The sequence below is a fragment of the Lactuca virosa genome, chromosome 4 (genome assembly GCF_052849685.1).
Source record: "Lactuca virosa cultivar CGN04683 chromosome 4, Lactuca_virosa_CGN04683_v6, whole genome shotgun sequence".
Lineage (NCBI taxonomy): Eukaryota > Viridiplantae > Streptophyta > Magnoliopsida > Asterales > Asteraceae > Lactuca > Lactuca virosa.
In genome coordinates, this window is record NC_136429.1 from 255,360,809 (window position 1) to 255,381,737 (window position 20,929).

Consider the following 20,929-nt stretch of genomic DNA (forward strand, 5'->3'; position numbering starts at 1 on the left):
TAGTATGTACATACAATGTGGGAATTTCGTCCAATTCGGAGACTGCATCAGTCCACTCGAAACGCACAAACCGAAAAACGTCATTTTGAGCCTCTAAACAGTTCTGAATGGCTGAAATAACATCACCGATGATCACTAAGTGATTTATAGTTTTATCATGTTCATAAAATGTGTGAATTTCGTCCAATTCGGAGACTGCATCTTTCCACTCGAAAAGCTCGCGCACCACCCCAAAATCGAAAAACGTCATTTTGAGTCCCTAAACAGTTCCGAATGGCCGAAATAACATCATCGATGATCACAAAGTGATTTATAGTTTTAGCATGTACATACAATGTGCGAATTTCGACCAATTCGGACTCTGCATCATTCCACTCGAAAAGTTCGCGCGCCTCCCCAAAATCGGAAAACGTCATTTTGAGCCCCTCAAAAGTCCGGATTGGCCGAAAGTACATTGACGATGATCACAAAGTGATTTATAGTTTTACCATGTACATACAATGTACGAATTTCGTCCAATTCAGAGACTGCATCGTTCCACTCGAAAAGTTCGCGCGCCACGCCAAAACTGAAAAACGTCATTTCGACCCCCTAAACAGTCCCGAATGGCCGAAATAACATCACTGATATCACGAAGTGATTTATAGTTTTATCATGTACATACAATGTGCGAATTTCATCCAATTCGGAGACTGCATCATTTCACTCAAAAAGTTCGCGCGCCACCCTAAAACCGAAAAACGTCATTTTGAGCCCCTTAACAGTCCTGAATGGCCGAAATAACATCACCGATGATCACAAAGTGATATATAGTTTTTGCATGTACATACAATGTGTGAATTTCGTCCAATTCGGAGACTGCATCATTCCACTCGAAATGTTCGCGCGCCACCCGAAAACCGAAAAACGTTATTTTGAGCCCCTAAACAGTCCGGAATAGCCGAAATAACATCACAGATGATCACGTAGTGATATATATTTTTTGCATGTGCATACAATTTGTGAATTTCGTCCAATTCGGAGACTGCATCATTCCACTCGAAAAATTCGTGCGCCACCCCAAAACCCAAAAACTTCATTTTGAGTCCCTAAACAGTTCCGAATGGCCGAAATAACATCACCGATGATAACGAAGTGATTTTTAGTTTTAGCATGTACATACAATGTGCGAATTTCATCCAATTCGGAGACTGCATCATTCCACTCGAAAAGTTTGCGCGCCACCCCAAAACCGGAAAACGTCATTTTGAGTCCCTTAACAGTTCCGAATGGGCGAAATAACATCACCGATGATCACGAAGTAATTTATTGTTTTAGCATGTACGTACAATGTGCGAATTTCGACCAATTCGGAGACTACATCATTCCACTCGAAAAGTTCGCACGCCTCCCTAAAACCGGAAAACGTCATTTTGAGCCCCTCAACAGTCCGGATTGGCCGGAATAACATCGACGATGATCACAAAGTGATTTATAGTTTTAGCATGTACATACAATGTACGAATTTCGTCCAATTCGGAGACTACATCATTCCACTCGAAAAGTTCGCGCGCCACGCCAAAACCGAAAAACGTCATTTCGACCCCCTAAACAGTCCCGAATGGCCGAAATAACATCACTGATATCACGAAGTGATTTATAGTTTTATCATGTACATACAATGTGCGAATTTCATCCAATTTGGAGACTGCATCATTGCACTCGAAAAGTTCGCGCGCCACCATAATACCGAAAAACGTCATTTTGAGCCCCTAAACAGTCCGAAATGGCCGAAATAACATCATCGATGAACACAAAGTGATATATAGTTTTTGCATGTACATACAATATGTGAATTTTGTCCACTTCAGAGACTGCATCATTCCACTCGAAAAGTTCGCACGCCACCCTAAAACCGAAAAACGACATTTTGAGCCCCTAACCAGTCCGGAATGGACGAAATAACATCACCGATGATAACGAAGTGATATATAGTTTTTGCATGTACATAGAATGTGTGAATTTCGTCCAATTCGGAGACTGCATCATTCCACTCGAAATGTTCGCGCGCCACCCGAAAACCGAAAAACGTTATTTTGAGCCCTTAAACAGTCCAGAATGGCCGAAATAACATCACCGATGATCACGAAGTGATATATATTTTTTGCATGTGCATACAATGTGTGAATTTCGTCCAATTCGGAGACTGCATCATTCCACTCGAAAAATTCGTGCGCCACCCCAAAACCCAAAAACTTCATTTTGAGTCCCTAAACAGTTCCGAATGGCCGAAATAACATCACCGATTATAACGAAGTGATTTTTAGTTTTAGCATGTACATACAATGTGCGAATTTCATCCAATTCGGAGACTGCATCATTCCACTCGAAAAGTTCGGGCGCCACCCCAAATCCGAAAAACGTCATTTTGAGCCCCTAAACAGTCCCGATTGGCCGAAATAACATCGCCGATGATCACAAAGTGATTTATAGTTTTAGCATGTACATAAAATGTGCGAATTTCGTCCAATTTGGAGAATGCATCATTCCACTCGAAAAGTTCGCGCGCCACCCCAAAACTGAAAAACGTCATTTCGAGCCCCTAAACAATCCCGAATGGCCGAAATAACATCACCGATGATCACGAAGTGATTTATAGTTTTAGCATGTACATATAATATGCGAATTTCGTCCAGTTCGGAGACTGCATCATTCCACTCGAAAAGTTCGCGCGCCACCTCAAAACCGAAAAACGTCATTTTGAGCCCCTAAACAGTCCGGAATGGCCGAAATAACATCACCGATGATCACAAAGTGATATATAGTTTTTGCATGTACATACAATGTGTGAATTTCGTCCAATTCGGAGACTGCATCATTCCACTCGAAAAGTTCGTGAGCCACCCCAAAACCGGAAGACGTCATTTTGAGCCCCTAAACAGTTCCGAACGGCCGAAATAACATCACCGATGATCACAAAGTGATTTATAGTTTTATCATGTACATACAATGTGTGAATTTCGTCCAATTCGGAGACTGCATCATTCCACTCGAAAAGTTCGCGCGCCACCCCAAAACCGAAAAACATCATTTTAAGCCCCTAAACAGTCCCGAATGGCCGAAATAACATCACTGATGATCACGAAGTGAATTATAATTTTTGGATGTACATACAATGTGTGAATTTCGTCCGATTCAGAGACTGCATCATTCCACTCGAAAAGTTTACGCGCCACCCCAAAACCGAAAAACGTCATTTTGAACCCCTAAACAGTCCCGGATGGACGAAATAACATCACTGATGGTCAAGAAGTGATTTATAGTTGTAGTATGTACATACAATGTGGGAATTTCGTCCAATTCGGAGACTGCATCAGTCCACTCGAAAAGTTCGCGTGCCACCCCAAAACCGAAAAACATCATTTTGAGCCTCTAAACAGTTCGGAATGGCTGAAATAACATCACCGATGATCACTAAGTGATTTATAGTTTTATCATGTACATAAAATGTGTGAATTTTGTCCAATTCGGAGACTGCATCATTCCACTCGAAAAGTTCGCGCACCACCCCATAACCAAAAAACGTCATTTTGAGCCCCTAAACAGCCCCGAATGGCCGAAATAACATCACCGATGATCATGAAGTGATATATAGTTTTTTCATGTACATACAATGTGTGAATTTCGTCCAATTTGGAGACTGTATCATTCCACTCGAATAGTTCGTGCGCCACCCCAAAACCGGAAAACGTCATTTTGAGTCCCTAAACAGTTCCGAATGGCCGAAATAACATCACCGATGATCACGAAGTGATTTTTAGTTTTAGCATGTACATATAATGTCCGAATTTCATCCAATTCGGTGACTGCATCATTCCACTCGAAAAGTTCGGGCGCCACCCCAAAACCGGAAAACGTCATTTTGAGCCCCTAAACAGTCCCGATTGGCCGAAATAACATCGCCGATGATCACAAAGGGATTTATAGTTTTAGCATGTAACATACAATGTACGAATTTCGTCCAATTTGGAGACTACATCATTCCACTCGAAAAGTTTGCGCGCCACACAAAAACCAAAAAACGTCATTTCGAGCCCCTAAACAGTCCCGAATGGCCGAAATAACATCACCGATGATCACGAAGTGATTTATAGTTTTAGCATGTACATACACTATGCGAATTTCGTCCAGTTCGGAGACTACATCATTCCACTCGAAAAGTTCGCCACCCCAAAACTGAAAAACGTCATTTTGAGCCCGTAAACAGGCCGGAATGGCCGAAATAACATCACCGATGATCACAAAGTGATATATAGTTTTTGGATGTACATACAATGTGTGAATTTCGTCCAATTCGGAGACTGCGTCATTCTACTCGAAAAGTTCGCACGCCACCCGAAAACCGAAAAACGTTATTTTAAGCCCGTAAACAGTTCGGAATGGCCGAAATAACATCACCGATGATCACAAAGTGATATATAGTTTTTGCATGTACATAAAATGTGTGAATTTCGTCCAATTCGGAAACTGCATCATTCCACTCGAAAAGATCGCGCATCACCCCAAAACCAAAAAACGTCATTTTGAACCCCTAAACAGTCCCCATTGGCCGAAATATCATCGCCGATGATCAAAGAGTGATTTATAGTTTTATCATGTACATACAATGTACGAATTTAGTCCAATTCGGAGACTGCATCAATCCACTCGAAAAGTTCGTGCGCCACCCGAAAACCGAAAAACGTCATTTCGAGCCCCTAAACAGTCCCGAATGGCCGAAATAACATCACCGATGATCACGAAGTGATTTATAGTTTTAGCATGTACATACAATGTGCGAATTTCGTCCAATTCGGAGAGTACATCATTCCACTCGAAAAGTTCGTGGGCCACCCCAAAACCGAAAAACGTCATTTTGAGCCCCTATGCAGTCCGGAATGGCCGAAATAACATCACCGATGATCACAGAGTGATATATAGTTTTTTGCATTTACATATAATGTGTGAATTTGCATCATTCCACTCGAAAAGTTCGCGCGCCACCCCAAAACCGCATCGGAGACTGCATCATTCCACTCGAAAAGTTCGCATGTACATACAATGTGTGAATTTCGTCCAATTCGGAGACTGCATCATTCCACTCGAAAAGTTCGCTCGCCACCCCAAAACCGAAAAACGTCATTTTGTGTCGCTAAACAGTTCCGAATGGCCGAAATAACATCACCGATGATCACGAGGTGATTTATAGTTTTAGCATGTACATACAATGTGCGAATTTCGACCAATTCGGAGACTGCATCATTCCACTCGAAAAGTTCGCGCGCCACCCCAAAACCGGAAAACGTCATTTTGTGCCCCTTAACAGTCCCCATTGCCCGAAATAACATCGACGATGATCATAAAATGATTTATAGTTTTGGCATGTACATACAATGTGCGAATTTCGTCCATTTCGGAGACTGCATCATTCCGCTCGAAAAGTTCGCGCGCGACCCCAAAATCGAAAAACGTTATTTTGATCCCATAAACAGTCTCGATTGGCCGAAATAACATCGCCGATGATCACGAAGTGATTTATATTTTTAGCATATACATACAATGTGCAAATTTCGTCGAATTCGGAGACTGCATCATTCCACTCGAAAAGTACGCGCGCCACCCTAAAACCGAAAAACGTCATTTCAAGCCCTTAAACAGTCCGGAATGGCCGAAATAACATCACCGATGATCATGAAGTTATTTATAGTTTTAGCATGTACATACAATGTGCGAATTTCGTCCAGTTCGGAGACTGCATCATTCCAATCGAAAACTTCGCTCGCCACCCCAAAATCGAAAAACGTCATTTTGAGCCCCTAAACAGTTCGGAATGGCCGAAATAACATCACCGATGATCACAAAGTGATTTATCGTTTTAGCATGTACATACAATGTGCGAATTTCGTCCAATTCAAAGACTGCATCATTCCACTCGAAAAGTTCGCGCGCCACCCCAAAACCGAAAAACGCCATTTTGAGCCCCTAAACAGTCCGGATTGGCCGAAATTAACATCACCGATAATCACAAAGTGATATACAGTTTTTCATGTACATACAATGTGTGAATTTTATCCAATTCGGAGACTGCATCATTCAACTCGAAAATTTCGCGTGTCACCCAAACACCGAAAAACGTTATTTTGAGCCCCTAAACAGTTCTGAATGACCGAAATAACATCACCGATAATCACAAAGTGATTTATAGATTTTTCATGTACATACAATGTGTGAATTTCATCCAATTCGGAGACTGCATCATTCCACTCGAAAAGTTCGCGCGCCACCTCAAAACCGAAAAACGTCATTTTGAGCCCCTAAACAGTCCCGATTAGCCGAAATAACATCGCTGATGATCAGAAAGTGATTTATAGTTTTAGCATGTAGATACAGTGTGCGAATTTCGTCCAATTCAGAGACTGCATCATTCCACTCGAAAAGTTTGCGCGCCACCCCAAAACCGAAAAACGTCATTTCGAGCCCCTAAACGGTCCTGAATGGCCAAAATAACATCACCGATGATCAGGAACTGATTTATAGTTTTAGCATGTACATACAATGTGTGAATTTCATCAAATTCGGAGACTGCATCATTCCACTCGAAAAGTTCGCGCATCACCCCAAAAAACGCCATTTTGAGCCCCTAAACAGTCCCGATTGGCCGAAATAACATCGCCGATGATCACATAGTGATTTATAGTTTTAGCATGTACATACAATGTGCGAATTTCGTCCAATTCGGAGACTGCATCATTCCACTCAAAATGTTCGCGCGTTACCCCAAAACCGAAAAACGTCATTTCAAGCCCGTAAAGAGTCCCGAATGGCCGAAATAACATCACCGATGATCACGAAGTGATTTATAGTTTTAGCATGTACATACAATGTGCGAATTTCGTCCAATTCGGAGAGTGCATCATTCCGCTCGAAAAGTTCGCGTGCCACCCCAAAACCGAGTAACGTCAATTTGAGCCCCTAAACAGCCCGGAATGGCCGAAATAACATCACCGATGATCACGAAGTGATATATAGTTTTTGCTGATATATAGTTTTTTCATGTACATACAATGTGCGAATTTCGTCCAATTCGGAGACTGCATCATTACACTCGAAAAGTTCGCGTGCAAACCCCAAAACCGAAAAACGTCATTTTGTGTCCCTAAACAGTTCCGAATGGCCGAAATAACGTCACGGATGATCACGAAGTGATTTATAGTTTTATCATGTGCATATAATGTGCGAATTTCATCCAATTTGGAGACTGCATCATTCCACTCATAAAGTACGCGCGCCACCTCAAAACCGAAAAACGTCATTTCAAGCCCTTAAACAATCCGGAATGGCCGAAATAACATCACCGATAATCATGAAGTTATTTATAGTTTTAGCATGTACATACAATGTGCGAATTTCGTCTAGTTCGAAGACTACATCATTCCACTCGAAAAGTTCGTGCGCCACCCCAAAACCGAAAAACGTAATTTTGAGCCCCTAAACAGTCCGGAATGGCCGAAATAACATCACCGATAATCACAAAGTGATATACAGTTTTTGCATGTACATATAATGTGTGAATTTCGTCCAATTCGGAGACTGCATCATTCCACTCGAAAAGTTCGCGCGCCACCCCAAAACCGAAAAACGTTATTTTGAGCCCCTAAACAATTCGGAATGGCCGAAATAACATCTCCGATGATCACGAAGTGATTTATAGTTTTTTCATGTACTTACAATGTGTGAATTTCATCCAATTCGGAGACTGCATCATTCCAATCGAAAAGTTCGCGCGCCACCCCAAAACCGGAAAACGTCATTTTGTGCCCCTTAACAGTCCCCCATTGGCCGAAATAACATCGACGATGATCATAAAATGATTTATAGTTTTGGCATGTACATACAATGTGCGAATTTCGTCCATTTCGGAGACTGCATCATTCCACTCGAAAAGTTCGCGCGCCACCCCAAAATCGAAAAACGTTATTTTGATCCCCTAAACAGTCTCGATTGGCCGAACTAACATCGCCGATGATCACGAAGTGATTTATATTTTTAGCATATACATACAATGTGCAAATTTCGTCCAATTCGGAGACTGCATCATTCCACTCGAAAAGTACGCGCGCCACCCTAAAACCGAAAAACGTCATTTCATGCCCTTAAACAGTCCGGAATGGCCGAAATAACATCACCGATGATCATGAAGTTATTTATATTTTTAGCATGTACATACAATGTGCGAATTTCGTCCAGTTCGGAGACTGCATCATTCCAATCGAAAACTTCGCTCGCCACCCCAAAATCGAAAAACGTCATTTTGAGCCCCTAAACAGTCCGGAATGGCCGAAATAACATCACCGATGATCACAAAGTGATTTATAGTTTTAGCATGTACATACAATGTGCGAATTTCGTCCAATTCAAAGACTGCATCATTCCACTCGAAAAGTTCGTGCGCCACCCTAAAACCGAAAAACGCCATTTTGAGCCCCTAAACAGTCCGGATTGGCCGAAATAACATCACTTATAATCACAAAGTGATATACAGTTTTTCATGTACATACAATGTGTGAATTTTATCCAATTCGGAGACTGCATCATTCCACTCGAAAATTTCGCGCGTCACCCAAACACCGAAAAACGTTATTTTGAGCCCCTAAACAGTTCTGAATGACCGAAATAACATCACCGATGATCACAAAGTGATTTATAGATTTTTCATGTACATACAATGTGTGAATTTCATCCAATTCGGAGACTGCATCATTCCACTCGAAAAGTTCGCGCGCCACCCTTAAGCCGAAAAACGTCATTTTGAGCCCCTAAACAGTCCCGATTAGCCGAAATAACATCGATGATGATCAGAAAGTGATTTATAGTTTTAGCATGTAGATACAATGTGCGAATTTCGTCCAATTCAGAGACTGCATCATTCCACTCGAAAAGTTTGCGCGCCACCCCAAAACCGAAAAACGTCATTTTGAGCCCCTAAACAGTCCTGAATGGCCAAAATAACATCACCGATGATCAGGAACTGATTTATAGTTTTATCATGTACATACAATGTGTGAATTTCATCAAATTCGGAGAGTGCATCATTCCGCTCGAAAAGTTCGCGCGCCACCCCAAAACCGAAAAACGTCATTTTGAGCCCCTAAACAGTCCGGAATGGCCGAAATAACATCACCGATGATCACGAAGTAATATATAGTTTTTGCTAATATATAGTTTTTTCATGTACATACAATGTGCGAATTTCGTCCAATTCGGAGACTGCATCATTCCACTCGAAAAGTTCGCGCGCCACCCCAAAACCGAAAAACGTCATTTTGTGTCCCTAAACAGTTCCCAATGGCCGAAATAACGTCACGGATGATCACGAATTGATTTATAGTTTTAGCATGTGCATATAATGTGCGAATTTCATCCAATTTGGAGACTGCATCACTCCACTCATAAAGCACGCGCGCCACCTCAAAACCGAAAAACGTCATTTCAAGCCCTTAAACAGTCCGGAATGGCCGAAATAACATCACCGATGATCATGAAGTTATTTATAGTTTTAGCATGTACATACAATGTGCGAATTTCGTCTAGTTCGGAGACTGCATCATTCCACTCGAAAAGTTCGTGCGCCACCCCAAAACCGAAAAACGTCATTTTGAGCCCCTAAACAGTCCGGAATGGCCGAAATAACATCACCGATAATCACAAAGTGATATACAGTTTTTGCATGTACATATAATGTGTGAATTTCGTCCAATTCGGAGACTGCATCATTCCACTCGAAAAGTTCGCGCGCCACCCCAAAACCGAAAAACGTTATTTTGAGCCCCTAAACAGTTCGGAATGGCCGAAATAACATCTCCGATGATCACGAAGTGATTTATAGTTTTTTCATTTACATACAATGTGTGAATTTCATCCAATTCGGAGACTGGATCATTCCACTCGAAAAGTTCGCGCGCCACCCCAAAACCGGAAAACGTCATTTTGTGCCCCTTAACAGTCCCCATTGGCCGAAATAACATCGACGATGATCATAAAATGATTTATAGTTTTGGCATGTACATACAATGTGCGAATTTCGTCCATTTCGGAGACTGCATCATTCCACTCGAAAAGTACGCGCGCCACCCTAAAACCGAAAAACGTCATTTCAAGCCTTTAAACAGTCCGGAATGGCCGAAATAACATCACCGATGATCATGAAGTTATTTATAGTTTTAGCATGTACATACAACGTGCGAATTTCGTCCAGTTCGGAGACTGCATCATTCCAATCGAAAACTTCGCTCGCCACCCCAAAATCGAAAAACGTCATTTTGAGCCCCTAAACAGTCCGGAATGGCCGAAATAACATCACCGATGATCAGAAAGTGATTTATAGTTTTAGCATGTACATACAATGTGCGAATTTCGTCCAATTCAAAGACTGCATCATTCCACTCGAAAAGTTCGCGCGCCACCCCAAAACCGAAAAACGCCATTTTGAGCCCCTAAACAGTCCGGATTGGCCGAAATAACATCACCGATAATCACAAAGTGATATACAGTTTTTCATGTACATACAATGCGTGAATTTTATCCAATTCGGAGACTGCATCATTCCACTCGAAAATTTCGTGCGTCACCCAAACACCGAAAAACGTTATTTTGAGCCCCTAAACAGTTCTGAATGACCGAAATAACATCACCGATGATCACAAAGTGATTTATAGATTTTTCATGTACATACAATGTGTGAATTTCATCCAATTCGGAGACTGCATCATTCCACTCGAAAAGTTCGCGCGCCACCCCAAAACCGAAAAACGTCATTTTTAGCCCCTAAACAGTCCCGATTAGCCGAAATAACATCGCTGATGATCAGAAAGTGATTTATAGTTTTAGCATGTAGATACAATGTGCGAATTTCGTCCAATTCAGAGACTGCATCATTCCACTCGAAAAGTTTGCGCGCCACCCCAAAACCGAAAAACGTCATTTCGAGCCCCTAAACAGTCCTGAATGGCCAAAATAACATCACCGATGATCAGGAACTGATTTATAGTTTTAGCATGTACATACAATGTGTGAATTTCATCAAATTCGGAGACTGCATCATTCCACTCGAAAAGTTCGCACATCACCCCAAAAAACGCCATTTTGAGCCCCTAAACAGTCCCGATTGGCCGAAATAACATCGCCGATGATCACATAGTGATTTATAGTTTTAGCATGTACATACAATGTGCGAATTTCGTCCAATTCGGAGACTGCATCATTCCACTCGAAATGTTCGCGCGCTACCCCAAAACCGAAAAACGTCATTTCAAGCCCCTAAAGAGTCTCGAATGGCCGAAATAACATCACCGATGATCACGAAGTGATTTATAGTTTTAGCATGTACATACAATGTGCGAATTTCGTCCAACTCGGAGAGTGCATCATTCCGCTCGAAAAGTTCGCGCGCCACCCCAAAACCGAAAAACGTCATTTTGAGCCCCTAAACAGTCCGGAATGGCCGAAATAACATCACCGATGATCACGAAGTGATATATAGTTTTTGCTGATATACAGTTTTTTCATGTACATACAATGTGCGAATTTCGTCCAATTCGGAGACTGCATCATTCCACTAGAAAATTCGCGCGCCACCCCAAAACCGAAAAACGTCATTTTGTGTCCCTAAACAGTTCCGAATGGCCGAAATAACGTCACGGATGATGACGAAGTGATTTATAGTTTTAGCATGTGCATATAATGTGCGAATTTTATCCAATTTGGAGACTGCATCATTCCACTCATAAAGTACGCGCGCCACCTCAAAACCGAAAAACGTCATTTCAAGCCCTTAAACAGTCCGGAATGGCCGAAATAACATCACCGATGATCATGAAGTTATTTATAGTTTTAGCGTGTACATACAATGTGCGAATTCCGTCTAGTTCGAAGACTGCATCATTCCACTCGAAAAGTTCGTGCGCCACCCCAAAACCGAAAAACGTCATTTTGAGCCCCTAAACAGTCCGGAATGGCCGAAATAACATCACCGATAATCACAAAGTGATATACAGTTTTTGCATGTACATATAATGTGTGAATTTCGTCCAATTCGGTGACTGCATCATTCCACTCGAAAAGTTTGCGCGCCACCCCAAAACCGAAAAACGTTATTTTGAGCCCCTAAACAGTTCGGAATGGCCGAAATAACATCTCCGATGATCACGAAGTGATTTATAGTTTTTTCATGTACATACAATGTGTGAATTTCATCCAATTCGGAGACTGCATCATTCCAATCGAAAAGTTCGCGCACCACCCCAAAACCGGAAAACGTCATTTTGTGCCCCTTAACAGTCCCCATTGGCCGAAATAACATCGACGATGATCATAAAATGATTTATAGTTTTGGCATGTACATACAATGTGCGAATTTCGTCCATTTCGGAGACTGCATCATTCCACTCGAAAAGTTCGCGCGCCACCCCAAAATCGAAAAACGTTATTTCGATCCCCTAAACAGTCTCGATTGGCCGAAATAACATCGCCGATGATCACGAAGTGATTTATATTTTTAGCATATACATACAACGTGCAAATTTCGTCCAATTCGGAGACTGCATCATTCCACTCGAAAAGTACGCGCGCCACCCTTAAACCGAAAAACGTCATTTCAAGCCCTTAAACAGTCCGGAATGGCCGAAATAACATCACCGATGATCATGAAGTTATTTACAGTTTTAGCATGTACATACAATGTGCGAATTTCGTCTAGTTCGGAGACTGCATCATTCCACTCGAAAAGTTCGTCCGCCACCCCAAAACCGAAAAACGTCATTTTGAGCCCCTAAACAGTCCGGAATGGCCGAAATAACATCACCGATAATCACAAAGTGATATACAGTTTTTGCATGTACATATAATGTGTGAATTTCGTCCAATTCGGAGACTGCATCATTCCACTCGAAAAGTTCGCGCGCCACCCCAAAACCGAAAAACGTTATTTTGAGCCCCTAAACAGTTCGGAATGGACGAAATAACATCTCCGATGATCACGAAGTGATTTATAGTTTTTTCTTGTACATACAATGTCTGAATTTCATCCAATTCGGAGACTGCATCATTCCACTCGAAAAGTTTGCGCGCCACCCCAAAACCGAAAAACGTTATTTTAAGTCATTAAACAGTCCGGATTCGCCGAAATAACATCGCCGATGATCACATAGTGATTTATAGTTTTAGCATGTACATACAATGTGCGAATATCGTCCAATTCGGAGACTGCATCATTCAACTCGAAAAGTTTGCGCGCCACCCCAAAACCAAAAAACGTCATTTCGAGCCCCTAAACAGTCCTGAATGGCCGAAATAACATCACCGATGATCAAGAACTGATTTATAGTTTTAGTATGTACATATAATGTGCGAATTTCGTCCAATTTGGAGACTGCATTATTCCACTCGAAAAGTTCGTGTGCCGCCCCAAAACTGAAAAACGTCATTTTGAGCCCCTAAACAGTACGGAATGGCCGAAATAACATCGGCGATGATCACGAAGTGATATATAGTTTTTGCATTTACATAGAATGTGTGAATTTTGTCCAATTCGGAGACTGCATCATTCCACTCAAAAAGTTCGCGCGCCACCCCAAAAATCGAAAAACGTCATTTCGAGCCCCTAAACAGTCCCGAATGGCCGAAATAACATCACCAATGATCATGAAGTGATCTATAGTTTTAGCATGTACATACAATGTGAGAATTTCTTCCGGTTCGGAGAATGCATCATTCCAATCGAAAAGTTCGCGCGCCACCCCAAAACCGAAAAACGTCATTTCGAGCCCCTAAACAGTCCCGGATGGCCGAAATAATATCAGCGATGATCACGAAATGATTTATAGTTTTAGCACGTACATACAATGTGCGAATCTCGTCCAGTTCGGAGACTGCATCATTCAACACGAAAATTTCGCGCGCCACCCCAAAACCGAAAAATGTCATTTTGAGCCCCTAAACCGACCGGAATGGTCGAAATAACATCACCGATGATCAAAAAGTGATATATAGTTTTTGCACGTACATACAATGTGTGAATTTCGTCCAATTCGGAGACTGCATCATTCCACTCGAAAATTTCGCGGGCCACCCCAAAACCGGAAAACGTTATTTTGAGCCCCTAAACAGTCCGGAATGGCCGAAATAACATTACCGATGATCACGAAGTGATATATAGTTTTTGCATGTACATACAATGTGTTAATTTCGTCCAATTCGAAGACTGCATCATTCCACTCAAAAAGTTTGCGCGCCACCCCAAAAACCGAAAAACGTCATTTCGAGCCCCTAAACAGTCCCGAATGGCCGAAATAACATCATCGATGATCACGAAGTGATTTATAGTTTTAGCATGTACATACAATGTGCGAATTTCTTCCGGTTCGGAGAATGCATCATTCCACTCGAAAAGTTCGTGCCCCACCCAAAAACCAAAAAACGTCATTTTGAGCCCCTAAGCAGACCGGAATGGCCGAAGTAACATCACCGACAATCACAAAGTGATATATAGTTTTTTCATGTACATACAATGTGTGAATTTCGTCCAATTCGGAGACTGCATCATTCCACTCGAAAAGCTCGTGCGCCACCCCAAAACCGAAAAACGTTATTTCGAGCCCCTAAACAGTCCCGAATGGCCGAAATGACATCACCGATGATCACAAAGTGATTTCTAGTTTTAGCATGTACATACAATGTGCGAGTTTCGTCCAATTCGGGGAATGCATCATTCCACTCGAAAAGTTTGCGCGCCACCCCAAAACCGAAAAACTTCATTTCGAGCCCCTAAACAGTCCTGAATGGCCGAAATAACATCACCGATGATCAGGAACTGATTTATAGTTTTAGCATGTACATACAATGTGCGAATTTCGTGTAATTCGGAGACTGCATTATTCCACTCCAAACGTTCGCGCGCCACCCCAAAACCGAAAAACGTCATTTTGAGCCCCTAAACAGACCGGAATGGCCGAAATAACATCACCGATAATCACGAAGTGATATACGGTTTTTTCATGTACATACAATGTGTGAATTTCGTCCAATTCGGAGACTGCATCATTCCACTCGAAAAGTTCGTGCGCCACCTCAAAACCGAAAAACGTTATTTTGAGCCCTTAAACAGTCCGGAATGGCCGAAATAACATCACCGATGATCACGAAGTGATATATAGTTTTTGCATGTACGTACAATGTGTGAATTTCATCAAATTCGGAGACTGCATCTTTCCACTCGAAAAGTTCGCGCATCACCCCAAAACCGAAAAACGTCATTTTGAACCCCTAAACAGTCCCGATTGGCCGAAATAACATCGTCGATGATCACATAGTGATTTATAGTTTTAGCATGTACATACAATGTGCGAATTTCGTCCAATTCGGAGACTGCATCATTCCACTCGAAAAGTTCGCGCCCCACCCCAAAACCGAAAAACGTTATTTCGATCCCCTAAACATTCCCGAATGGCCGAAATGACATCACCGATGATCACAAAGTGATATACAGTTTTTGCATGTACATACAATGTGTGAATTTCGTCAAATTCGGAGACTGCATCATTCCACTCGAAAAGTTCGCGCGCCACCCCAACACCGAAAAACGTTATTTTTAGCCCCTAAACAGTTCGGAATGGCCGAAATAACATCACCGATGATCACAAAGTGATATATAGTTTTTACATGTACATACAATGTGTGAATTTCATCCCATTCGGAGACTGCATCATTTCACTCGAAAAGTTCGTGCGCCAAACCAAAACCAAAAAACGTCATTTTGAGCCCCTAAACAGTCCAGATTAGCGGAAATAACATCGCCGATGATCACAAAGTGATTTATAATTTTAGCATGTACATACAATGTGCGAATTTCGTTCAATTCGGAGACTGCATCATTCCACTCGAAAAGTTCGCGCGCCACGCCAAAACCGAAAAACTTCATTTTGAGCCCCTAAACAGTCCGAAATGGCCGAGATAACATCACCGACAATCAAGAAGTGATATATAGTTTTTGCATGTACATACAATGTGTGAATTTCGTCCAATTCGGAGGCTGCATTTATAGTTCGTGCGCCACCCCAAAACCGAAAAACATTATTTCGAGCCCTTAAACGGTTCGGAATGGCCGAAATAACATCACCGATGATCACGAAGTGATATATACTCTTTGCATGTACATACAATGTGTGAATTTAATCCTATTCGGAGGATGCATCATTCCACTGGAAAAGTTCGCACGCCACCCCAAAACCGAAAAACGTCATTTTGAGTCCCTAAACAGTCCCGAATGGCCGATATAACATCACCGATGATCACGAAGTGATTTATAGTTTTAGCATGTACATACAATGTGCGAATTTCTTCCAATTTGGAGACTGCATCATACCACTCGAAAAGTTCGCGGCCACCCCAAAACCGTAAAAACGTCATTATGAGCCCCTAAACAGTCCGGAATGGCCGAAATCACATCACTGATGATCACGAAGTGATATATAGTTTTTGCATGTACATATAATGTGTGAATTTCGTCCAATTCGGAGATTGCATCATTCCACTCGAAAAGTTCTCGCGCCACCCCAAAACCGATAAACGTTATTTTGAACCCCTAAACAGTCCAGAATGACCGAAATAACATCACCGATGATCACAAAGTGATATATAGTTTTTGCATGTAAATACAATGTGTGAATTTCGTCCAATTCGGAGACTGCATCATTCCACTCGAAAAGTTCGCACGCCACCCCAATACCGAAAAACGTCATTTTGTGTCCCTAAACAGTTCCGAATGGCCGAAATAACATTACCAATGATCACAAAGTGATTTATGGTTTTAGCATGTACATACAATGTGCGAATTTCGTCCAATTCGGAGACTGCATCATTCTACTCGAAAAGTTCGTGCGCCACCCCAAAACCGAAAAACATCATTTTGAGCCTCTAAACAGTCCTGATAGGCCGAAATAACATCGCCGATGATCACAAAGTGACTTATAGTTTTAGAATGTACATACAATGTGCAAATTTCATCCAATTCGGAGACTGCATCATTCCACTCGAAAAGTTAGCGCGCCACCCCAAAAATCGAAAAACATCATTTCGAGCCCCTAAACAGTCCCGAATTGCCGAAATAACATCACCGATGATCACGAAGTGATTTATAGTTTTAGCATGTACATACAATGTGCGAATTTTGTCAAATTCGGAGACTGCAACCTTCCACTCAAAAAGTTCGCGCGTCACCCCAAAACCGAAAAACGTCATTTTGAGCCCCTAAACAGTCCGGAATGGCCGAAATAACATCACCGATGATCACAAAGTGATATATAGTTTTTGCATGTACATACAATGTGTGAATTTCGTCCAATTCGGAGACTGAATCATTCCACTCGAAAAGTTCGCGGGTCACCCCAAAACCGAAAAACGTTATTTTGAGCCCCTGAACAGTCCTGAATGGCCGAAATAACATCACCGATGATCATGATGTGATTTATATTTTTAGCATGTACATACAATGTGCGAATTTCGTCCAATTTGAAGACTGCATCATTCCACTTGAAAAGTTCGCGTGGCACCCCAAAACTGAAAAACGTCATTTTGAGCCTCTAAACAGTCCGAATTGGCCGAAATAACAACACCGATGATCACGAAGCGATATACAGTTTTTGCATGTACATACAATGTGTGAATTTCGTCTAATTCAGAGACTGCATCATTCATTCGAAAAGTTCGCGCGCCACTCCAAAACTGAAAAACGTTATTTTGAGCCCCTAAACAGTCCCGCTAGCCGAAATAACATCGCCGATGATCACAAAGTGATTTATAGTTTTAGCATGTACATACAATGTGCGAATTTCGTCCAATTCGGAGACTGCATCATTCCACTAGAAAAGTTCGCGCTACCCCAAAACCGAAACACGTCATTTCGAGCCCCTAAACAGTCCCGAATGGCCGGAATAACATCACCGATGATCATTAAGTGATTTATAGTTTTAGCATGTACATACAATGTGTGAATTTCGTCCAATTCGGAGAGTGCATCATTCCACTCGAAAAGTTTGCTCGCCACCCCAAAACCGAAAAACGTCATTTTGTGTCCCTAAACAGTTCCGAATGACCGAAATAACATCACCGATGATCACAAAGTGATTTATAGTTTTAGCATGTACATACAATGTGCGAATTTCATCCAATTCGGAGACTGCATCATTCCACTCGAAAAGTTCGCGCAACACCCCAAAACCGATAAACGTTATTTTGAGCCCATAAACAGTCCGGAATAGCCGAAAAAACATCACCGATGATCACTAAGTGATATATAGTTTTTGCATGTAAATAAAATGTGTGAATTTCGTCCAATTCGGAGACTGCATCATTCCACTCGAAAAATTTACGCGCCACCCCAAAACCGAAAAACGTCATTTCGAGCCCCCAAGCAGTCCCGAATGGCCGAAATAACATCACCGATGATCACGAAGTGGTTTATAGTTTTAGCATGTACATATAATGTGCGAATTGTTGGATTAATGTCTATGTCCATAACTATATTTGGTATGTACTTGACCCGACCCGGCATGGTCCATTTGGGTTGCACTTCACCGGCACAATTTATATGGATAGTCTTTTGAGAATAGTATATTTATGATTTATATTAATATATTATAAGTTGTAATATATTAATATGGAATCATATTATTTAATTATTATTGATCAAGAATTAATTTAGAATTAATTAAGTGATCAAAAAGAACTAATTAAATATGGACTCTTATGTATATGGAATGGGCCAAGTTCATTTAGGTTGGGCTAAGCTTTCATGGATGGTCCATGGAGGTTTTAACCCATGGATCGTATGTAAATGAAAGGTCATGGGTATTAGGGTTTACATGGATGTAACCCTAATCCTCCATAATATATAATGGGGTCCTTGGCTCACAAAATTGGCACAAGTGTGTGAAAATAAGAGTGGACCGATTTTAGTGTGCATACATATTCTCTCAAGTTCTTCCAAGGTGTTTTGGTGATTTGTGATTCCATTTGAGGCTTCCACACTATTGGGGATAAGCTCTTAAAGCTTGAAGACATCAAGCTACATCAAAAGGTATGCCATCTAACTAGAACTTTGTAGTATAGGTGCTTCATAATATGCTAGTTAGGATGAAACCTTGGAATAGTTAATATTTTCATGTATAATAGAGAAAACATAGATCCAAGGTATTTAGGGTTGTATGTGCACCATAGGATGTTGTAGTATACTAAAATCCAACAGTGGTATCAGAGCCATGGGTTGTTTTCTGTTATATTGATGCAAATGTTTTATTTTCAAGTTAAAAAAAAAGGAAAAAAAAACATGAGGTTTGTCAAATTTTAAGATAATTACTTGTTTTGTGAAAAACGAATTATTTGTAAAATTTGAATCATTTGTTATATGAGTTGAATTAGGTCAAATTTAGTAAAAGATAAAATGATATGATTATTTTATTAGTTTTAAAAGTTTGATCTAAATGTTTTAAGGAGTTACATATTTTGTCATAAAATTTTGGAGCTCAAAAGTTTTTTTTTAAAGTTGTGATCTTAAGGGTTTTTGAAACTTCCATAAGTTATGGATATGAAAGTTTTTTTTTTAAAAAAAAAGAAAAAATGATTCAAAGTTTTTATGGAGTTACAAAATTTGGTGTTAATGTTTTAAAGAATTCCATAACTTGTTCTTAAGTTATGGAACATGGAAAGTTTCATCTTAAAACACCATTAATTCCATAAGTTATGGAATCCAAAGGTTTTCAAGAATTACAAAACTTGCCCTCAAGTTTTGGAATTTGAGAAAAGTTTTTTATGAAAAAAAAAAGAATTGAATTCTAAAACTCTTGGGTTCATAACTTAAACAATTAATTAAATGGTTTTAATTTTGAGTTTAATAATTGGAATTATGATGTTTTGTTGAATAGTTCAAATTAACTCTTATGGACTTTATTAATAGTTAATTAAAGCGTTTAATTAAAAGAGTATTATTAAATCCATAAATATATGGTTTGAGTTTAATTAAATTAAAAGTCTAGTTTAATTAATAGATTAAACCACCAAGTATTTTAAATGTCTAAAATACACCCCTTATACTATTACAATATTAAAAGTTTAATATATTATACGTATAAGAGCAAGTCGTCTTACCATTAGTAGGCCTCATTCACGAAGCCGGTCTATAAGGGGGGTATAAGGTTACTGCCTATAAAATGGCAGTTTAATGGGTGTCCACTCTCACTCACCGCTTCCTTGACCGGTGGAGGGTCGTTAGCCGAACAGGTAGGACAAGGACTATAATTCTCCCTTCATTATAAGTATAATGATAAATACTAAGTAACTAAACACTTATAAATTCGCAATCTTAGTTACTTAGAAAAATGTGAATAAGGTGCTAATCCATGAAATTACACTTTGCACTTCGTTTAAGCTGTTGGTGGAGCGTGTGTGGTTAACCGGCACACTAACCTGGACTTAAAAAGGTAGGAAAAGGGTAACTTAATGTTTATCATAGTATCGTTGGAGCGTGTGTGGTTAACCGGCACATCGATTGAGGGGTAAATATTAACGGTGCCAAGTATATTTGCATGGTTACTTCACACCTTGTTTTGTGATCCTCGGCATTCCAGTCACAAAACCTGAAGGGCACACTCGAGATTGAAACATGCCATTGAAAAGTTCAATGAATCTCAAAAGAATCTAGGAGTTTCAAAACCAATTAAAACCTAATAATACATTTCGTTTATCTTGGTGGAAATTGGTGAATCGTCATTCACCTACCTTCAAATATTTTATAGCTTGGATTACGGCATCCCTCTTCCAAGTTATAAAATAGTTTGTTGGGACCTAGCCTTAATATATCATA